Consider the following 9,423-nt stretch of genomic DNA (forward strand, 5'->3'; position numbering starts at 1 on the left):
TCACGGTAAGGGGCCTCTCAGTCTGTTTTCTATTTTTGAGAGAAACAGTAGGAGGTGTTGTTTATTTCACTTGGAAATTTATTTTCAAACACACATCTATCTTGCATTTTGTGGGAAATTATATTTATCTTCATACTCTCTTGGATTATTTAGTTATAAGTATATATATGGTTTAGGGGTGGGGATTGCAACCGTTTACAAGATAAAAGCACATTTTCAAATTGAAGGGGGTTGGGATGTCCCCCTAGGGACTCACCCTATACTTTATTTGATTTGTTTTATTGTCCTTTACTCATTACTGAAGACCGTGTGTCTAACACTTACTGTTTTCGAGAAATAGTCATTTGAAAATTTAAAAATAAAACCCCATAGGGTTCTACAGTAAACCCATCCCTTCTTTAGGCCCCTCAAAATACCCCTAAATAGACCCCAATGCACAAACAAAAGATTGATAGCTCCGCTAGACATGTTAGTCTAACGTTTTATGAAACCCTTAGTAAATCTGACAAGCGGTCCGAGTTGTCTTCTTAGATGGTTCGAGTGGATTCGGTCCGACTTGTCTCTGGTACGAGTTGTCCACATTACTTAAAACATCCAATCGACGTCGATTTCCGGATCTGTTTCATGACCTCGTTTCATTCATAAAACAACAACCTTATTTGGCAAGATAAGTTGTAAAATTACCGCCAACTTAGATATATAACTTTATTTCCTCTATCATAGAGATTTGTTGTACATGAACAATATTCCTGCGCATTTTGCCATCTGGGAAATATAAACGACTTGTAGTTATAGATTTTCGGCGATGAAATATTTCATACAATTGTTCTTTGACATCTTAGCCAAAAGCACAGGGGATAATAGACTACGTACGGATTTCTATTGAGCACTATTTCCTATGTGCAACTTCAAATATTATGGGTCGTTCGACGATCATTTAAGGTTATTCTGGTTATATTTTTTGTATTCCAGAATTAAAAGTATGAAAAAAATGTCCAATTTGTTATAAATAACATATCAGCCTGCTAGATTATAACAATGGCACTTTTTTCAGCATTCGTTGGGAAGAACACAAATCTAGGGTGCTAGCAGAAGGCACGGCTTAACTGCCTAAAAACAGTTCTATTGCTGAGGTAAACAGTAGCGTACCCGGCTGTTGACAGTTATGATTTTTCTACCTAATACACTATTTTTCCACAAAATCTGATCAAAAATCATATTTCTAGATGAAATGGAATAGCCTTTTGATAATAATTCATTAGGTGCAATAATAACCTGTCTTTCATTAGTCAAAGGTACCAGGCTTATAATTTGATACGCCAGACTCGCGTTTCGTCTACATAAGACTCATCAGTGACGCTCAGATCAAAATAGTTAGAAAGCCAAACAAGTATAAGTTGGAAGAGCATTGAGGACCCAAAATTCCAAAAAAGTTGTGCCAAATACGGCTAAGGTAATCTATGCCTGGGATAAGAAAATCCTTAGTATTTCGAATAATTTATACTTTTGCAAACAGTTAATTTATAAAAATGGCCATATAATTGATATTCATGTCAACACCGAAGTGCTGACTACTGGACTGGTGATACCCTCGGGGACGAAACGTCCACCAGCAGTGGCATTGACCCAGTGGTGTAAATAGTTATCAAAGGTACCAGGCTTATAATTTGATACGTCAGACGCGCATAAAAGATATAAGAATCAGAATTCCAGAACATTCGAAGAAGTGATTAACACTTCATATCTTAGCAACAATGACAAATACCAACATAATGCACATACAATTTAAACACGGGATAATTAGAAAAATACTCAATTCATTTATTTAATTTATGGGTGAAAAATAGAAAAATATGCTACAAAAGAGACACCTCCTTTTTTTAGATTGCAATGTTGCGCTTGTCACAAACTAGGCGTTAACATTTCAAAACTTGTAATGTTCACCAGAATACGTATAATTACAGCTGACAAATTGCATTAACTCAAAAGTTTCTTTGACCGGGTTACAGTTTCTGAAAAATTTTGAATACTTTTTATCGTCGTTATCAACGTTCAATCTGTAAATAAAAAAAATTCACAAAAAAAACATCTCAAAACGGTATCGTACTGGCTGACCCAAGTAATTTTAAATCGGTGATTGGATTCGTGTAGAGATTAACAATCTAATTTGTGAGGGGCCTGATGGGGGGTCTCATCACGATTCACGAGTTGATTTTTTTGTCAATCACGATTCACCGAAAATAAATTTCCATGATCACGGATCACGAAAATATGAAGAAAAAAAATCTGTAGAAAAACGGATCACGATAGCGAAAATGCGCCGATCACGAAGAACGAAAATAACCCATCAGGCCCCTCATTTGTGTTAAACTTCAGTATTCCACCCTTTTAGACTGGAGGAATAATAGAAGTCAGCATCTGATTGTTGACCTCTTCATAAAACCAAATCACATATTTAAAGATTTCTATAAACAAGTCCATTACAGCAGGTGTTGAGCTCCAATATGTGGGCAAATAATTGTTCTCTGAAGTTTCGAGCACGTGTGTTGAAAACTGTATTAGCCAGATTATTAAACAAAGTCGGTACCATTTTACCACGCTCACCTGACATCACTATACTTACATTCTGTCTTAGAAACATGATGTTTTTATTAGTACTATTGTGTCGAGGATTATCATTAGATCTACCTCTTTCTATAAGTAAATAGTGAGCAGTATGCAAAATCTTGTTACATTCTGTCTTTCTTCAATTTTTTTAACAACACCATGATAGTTTTCGCAATCAAAATTTGATTTAAAGTAGCATATGTACATAGTTCCCTTCTAAATGGTTATTGGGGTTTTCCCCCCAATCTTTCAAAAAGGCAATTTTAAGTTTTCTGTTGTCTATTGGTTGACCCCTGTCAGAGGATATTAGGCGATTATTGATCAGCGTAAAAGTTACCCAGACGATATGTATCACTCATACAATTTCTGAAGATTCTAAAATTGCATTTTATAACAATGGGAACTTAGTGCCAAATTTGTCTTATATGTAATAGTATCTAATCATTGACATAATCATGTTAAAATATATTGGTAGTCTTGCAAACTCAATAAACACAACAATTACTTCTTTTTGGAACTACAAGAATAAATTTACAGAATTTGACATGAAGATTTCAGCAGGTAATTTAGAGAAAATATGGTAAAACGAATCATTCCTATTTCTAAATTTAGCAGGCATTGGGTTTAAGGCACATATAAAAACGTTAATGCAAATGAAATTTGGATAAGACTATTTTTCATACTTAATTTTACTAGAAACTAGATCTATAATTGCCTTTTTAATTAAATATGTCAATAATGACATCACAAACTAGATATCATTGAGATGGGAGCCATCTCTGTGGGCCCCGCTGTGAATAACGTGTGGTAAAAAATTGGTATCTTTACCATAGGACATGGGGTTGTCAACTGAAACCATAGTTTTTGACCTTGAACTTTGACCTAGGAAATTGTACATAAATTATGACACACCCTCTGGTGTTGGTTTATATACATATCAAGTATACACTTTGAAATCATAACGCTTCTCAAGATATAGAGCGGACACGATCTATACCATAGGACAAGGGGTTGTCAACTGAAACCAAATTGTTTGACCTTGACCTTTGACCTAGGAAGTTGTACATAAATTATGACACACCCTCTGGTGTTGGTTTATATAAATGTCAAGTATAAACTTTGAAATCATAACGGTTCTCAAGATATAGAGCGGACACGATCTTTACCATAGGACATGGGGTTATCAACTGAAACCAATTTTTTTTACCTTGACCTTTGACCTAGGAAGTTGTACATACGTTATGACACACCCTCTGTTGTTGGTTAATATATATGTCAAGTATAAACTTTGAAATCATAACGGTTCTCTAGATATAGAGCGGACACAATTTGTTACGGACGGACGGACGGACAGACGGATAGACAGACTGATCACTTTAGGGCGTCCGCCATTCGGCGGGGCCTTAATAAACATTGTTGTACTCTTGTAGGTGATAATTTGGTGTTTGAAAGCCTTGTTTTTACACTTCATTGAAATATCCTATAAGAAAACAGTAAATACAAAGCCCCTCAGACAAAGCTAATCAAAGACGGTTTTTGCTACTCTTTCTTTGTCTTTTATGATTTTATCTCCAATATATTTGTTATCTTTGGCTATCTTAAAAATTTTAAAATCCATACTAAAAGTTTGAGAAGAGTATCGGGACAGTTGTTTAATCTAAGAATAAAAAATAAAGAAAAATGAAGCGTTAAATAGGATTTTTTCACTTAAAAATGTGATGTTAACCTACAATTTATTTGTAACTTACTACTACATTACAATTTATTTGTAACTTACTACTACATTACATTTGACACAAAGCACAATATACTGCAAAACAAAGGTAACCAGTACAGTTCAAACGAACTCTTTATCTTACGATTGCGTTTATGAATCAACAACTTTGTACAAACGTAACTGAAAAGTTATACAATGTTTGATAAGAGGTTGTGCAAGGAGGTGTTGTTTATTTCACTTGGAAATTTATTTTCAAACACACAGCTATCTTGCATTTTGTGGGAAATAATATTTATCTTCATACTCTCTTGGATTATTTAGTTACAGTTCTTACCAGGTCAGCATATTCATTTCCATTTCCAAAATCCAATTCTACCCAGAAGATCTAAAAGTCGTCCCATTATTGCAAAACCCCAAAAGGTATCATTTCATGTTTGACAATTAAGCATTTTATTATCTATTTCAGTTACAAGTACCACTCTTGCTGCAGTTGTAACCACTCCTGCTGCAGTTGGTACCACTCCTACTGTGCAACTACCACTGAATACTCGAATAATGGAGTCGGCGGATCAATTGTTTAAAAATAGGTGTGCAAAAAAAGAGATATTGTGTATACCAAACGTGTGATTTTTTATGTTAATATAAATAAGTATAAATCTTCTTAATCTTTTCCTTGAATATCTGCACGAATTGTGGGGAGTTCTAAAAAATACAGCAATATGAGAGGTTCTGGTTAGGGTTCACAGAGTAGAGAAACATAGACAAATAAATTGCTTCGCTGAGCGCAGCTGGATAAGACCGCAGATGTCCAACCCTGAAAAGTTGGGGCCAAAATGGACACAATATTCACGCTTGATACAGGTCTGAATTTGGATTGTAACTAAATTTTTGACACATAATAGGTTTCTGACACAGAATAACTGTAGTCAAAGAACTTCAAATTGGTTATATGATCTGAATTTATATTCAATTTTTTGCTTTTGTGCAATACACTATGCTGTTGCGAATTGACCCCCCCCCCAAAAAAAAAAAAAATACCCCGGTTTTTTGCTTTTGTGCAATACACTATGCTGTTGAATATTAACCCCCCAAAAAAAATATTTGAAGAAATTAGTATAAGAATAGTCATGGCTAAAATTAATATTAATTAATAGTAACTGCTAAAAATAAATTGACAGCTAATTACATCAAGACAATCATCATTTCTTAATACATAATTTACAAGCAGTGTAAGGGAGGTAATCAAACAGTGTTCTTTTAATTGATTTGGATTACCTCCCTTACACTGCTTTTAAATTGTCTCAATTGTCCTTTAACCAGAAAAATCCTTGTTTTTCCCCTTGTTTTGCCCCTAATTACTAATTGGTTTGAGCCATAACCCCCCAAGGATCCTAACCATCCCTTTGTAGTATGGAAACTTGTGGTATAATTTCAGAGAGATTCATACACTTTAACACAAGTTATTGTCTGGAAACTACAAAAATGCTTATTTGGGCCCCTTTTTGGCCCCTAATTCCTAAACAGTTGGGACCATAACCCCCAAAATCAATCCCAGTGGTTATAAACCTTGTGTTAAAATTTTATTGATTTCTATTTACTTATACTAAAGTTATTATCCGGAAACCATCTGTCTTCGGACGACGACGACGACGCCAGACGACGACGACGTGATACCAACATACGACCAAATAAATATTAATTTTTGCGGTCGTATAAAAAGAATAAAGATTAAAAAATAAAATTGAATAATGGTGGCTGAAATAAAAAGAAAAGAAATATTTGAGACCTGGAATGGGACAGATGCTGTTCTTAAACTGTTCGTTTATCGTTCTTAAAGTTGTGCTTTTTTTTCTTACCATGTGGAGCTGACACATGAATGTTGATTTTGCCATGGCGAATACTGTTATCGGAATCAAACACGATCTTAAATCTTTCTTTTCACAAGTCTCGACCAACAAGATGGCACATGCTGAAAAGTCTCGCCTGCTTTACTTCATTAAATTAAATTTCATACCAAAAAAAATTGGCCTACTACATATACTCAGATACTGTAAACCAAAAGGCCAGAGAAACAGACCTGATTGCCAAATTGAACATTGGCTAAATTAATGAACCATGAAAATGAGGTCAAGATCTGATGAACCTTACCAGACAGACATGTGCACCTTACAATCATTCCTTACAACAAATATAGTGGCCCTATGGCTTGTTTTTTCGTAGATAGAGCCCAAACAGGAAAAACTTAAAACATTGTCCAATGAATCCAAAAAGGTCAAGGTCAGATGAAACCAGTCGGACGGACATATACACCCTACATTCATTCCATACACCAAATACAGCTAATCTTTTGCTCATAGTATCTGAGAAACAGACCAAACTACAAAAACTTAACATTGACAGATGAACCATGAAAATAAAGTCAAGTTCAGATGAAACCTGCCAGTCGAACATGTACACCTTTCAGTCATTCCGCACACCAAATATAGTTGACCTATTGTTTATAGTATCTGAGTTACGGACTTGACCGTGAACACTTAACATTGATCACTGATCCATGAAATGAGGTTGAGGTCAGGTGAACCATGTCTGACAGATATATGTAGACTTTGCAAGCATCCAATATAGCAAATATAGTTACCCTATAACTCGTAATGAGGGAGTATTTCACAGCGACAAAACAACTAAAACAAGCATTCCCAGAGTATTGCATGGCGATACATGTACATAGTCCCCTACCAATTAAAAATTCATTGCACTGCATGGAACAACTAACTGGATCTATAACTTGTCCTAGTGTTAACATGGTTGAACTATATAATGAATATGAAATCAAAATCTTCAAGCATGATGAAAAAAGTGTGGAAAACTGATTATTTGCATGAATTTTCTAAGTCCGAGGACCATAAACGTGGCAAAAAAAAAACATCCGAACCAAACAAAATTCAAACTTGATCTGTAACTTGTCATTGTTAAACTATATAACAAATACCAAATCAATATCTTCAAGTATAATTAAAAAAGTTAGGAAAACTGATTTCTTGTCGGAATTATCTAAATCCAAGGAACATAACTCTGCACAAAATCATCAGACCAGAACAAAAATCAAATTTGATCCGTAACTGGTCATGATAAAACTATATACCAAATATAGATTTAATATCTTCAAGCACAAAGGAAAAGGGTGTGGAAAACTGATTAGCCAGACTGAAGGATAGACAAACAGACAGACGGACGGAGTGCAAACCTGAACTTGGTCGATAGGGGACTAAAAAAATTCAAGCAGTTGCTTAACCATGAAAATGGCAATAGATAAATGATAGACAGGAAACTTCGTAATATAAGAATATAAGGCATTTGCATATGAAGCATCCAGGTCTTCTACTTCTGAAATATAAAGCTTTATCATGTTTATATACAAATAGTTTGCTGCTGCTGGATTGTAATCCCTGTCGCATTCTTCAACGTTTGACACATGCAGTCTTCACAATAGACTTTTGAATCTAAAGGCCCGACTCTGAATTTTAAGAAAATTTTAGTTAGATTATATTGGCCGGTGGAGATGATTTTTACAGGCCCGACAAAAGTTTTATAAGCCTGGGCTGCTGAACCTGTGGATGAGCATGTAGAATGCATATGTGAGACAAAAAGATCAAGGTTTAATGAATATATATTGATTAATATACTTATGATCTAAGAGACTGATCACTTTATTTCATTGGGGGACCTGGAAGAACAAATTGGAATTTTTCTTATTTTTTTTTCAAATCCCACCTTGAAGGAAAATAAATTCAAGACCCCCCTTCCAAAACCCATGAATATTTCAACACAGCTATGGGCTCCCTACAAATTTCTTAATACTTTAACATTACATGTGTCTGTATTGACCCCATTATAGATTCAAGGGAGATTGCCTGTATTCCAAAAGATTACAAGAGCAACCAACATATATACATGAACTCTCAGGGGTTCATGCAATAAATATCAGTTTTCAATATCTGGGCTTACAAAACATTTTTCTGGAATAAACCTCAGCTGAAGTGTAAAGTCATGTCCTGCTGCTTGCATTTTTTGTTTTTTTCAGAAGAAAATAAATCCTTTTCAATACAAAGAAAATAATTTTAACTACTGGGAAAAAAATTTTTAACAACCACTTAAATACTAAAAATGTGTCAACCTTCATGAAAGGAGTAGGTCCGGTAAGGGCCGATTTTGGCCTCAAATTTTAGGTTCATCTGATGAAAGATTTTGGACACTTTTTAAACACTTAAGTGTCTACTTCAGTCGATTCAATTAGGTTTATGTGAAAGATTTGAACAGATTTAGTCATTAAAGACGCTCAAATTCAATCTTAAATATGACAAATCTATCATATATGCCATAATATGTCACTTTTCAGATGGTTTTTGTCAAAAATGAAAGTGGCAGCATTCGTGTTCACTCTCAACCTTTATATATGTTATGTATTATCATCAAATACAACTTACATCTACATTTTGTAAATATTAAGAATGAAAACAAATGTGGCTACTTCCATTTAAGACGGAAACCGTCTAAAATTTAACTCAAATGCTAAAATTGTGAAGATTTCAGTAATTTAGCATGACTTAATGATGCTAGTACCCGATATATGTGCAATGTATTGTCAAAAACAGTCCATATCTATGTAGCAGAAGTATTCTACTTTCAAATAAATAGCTAAAAGTTTACATTTTAACAATTTTGTAAAACTGCTATATGTTGGGGCCAAAAATGGGTCTTACTGGATCTACTCCTTTTATGAAAATTGGACAGAAGCTTTTTTATGATCAAAAGATCCAGAGTAAAATTTGAAAATATTATTTTTTTCATTTTTCCATATTTTATTGATAAACTTTTTTTTTGGATGAAGGTTTGCAAAAGTTATATAAAAAAGCTTCTGTCTAAATTACAGCAAACTCCAAGAAGGTTTGATAAAGTTATTTTAAATGCTCCTATATGTTGACACCAATGGTGGAACATATTATTGCTTTGTGTCACTTTTGTGACAAAATGTTGCAAGCCCAACAAAAACCCAGCAAAAATACCTCATTTCAATTTTATATCTATAGACATGATAAAGT

Source organism: Mytilus californianus, unplaced genomic scaffold (genome assembly GCF_021869535.1).
Source record: "Mytilus californianus isolate M0D057914Y unplaced genomic scaffold, xbMytCali1.0.p SCAF_11, whole genome shotgun sequence".
Lineage (NCBI taxonomy): Eukaryota > Metazoa > Mollusca > Bivalvia > Mytilida > Mytilidae > Mytilus > Mytilus californianus.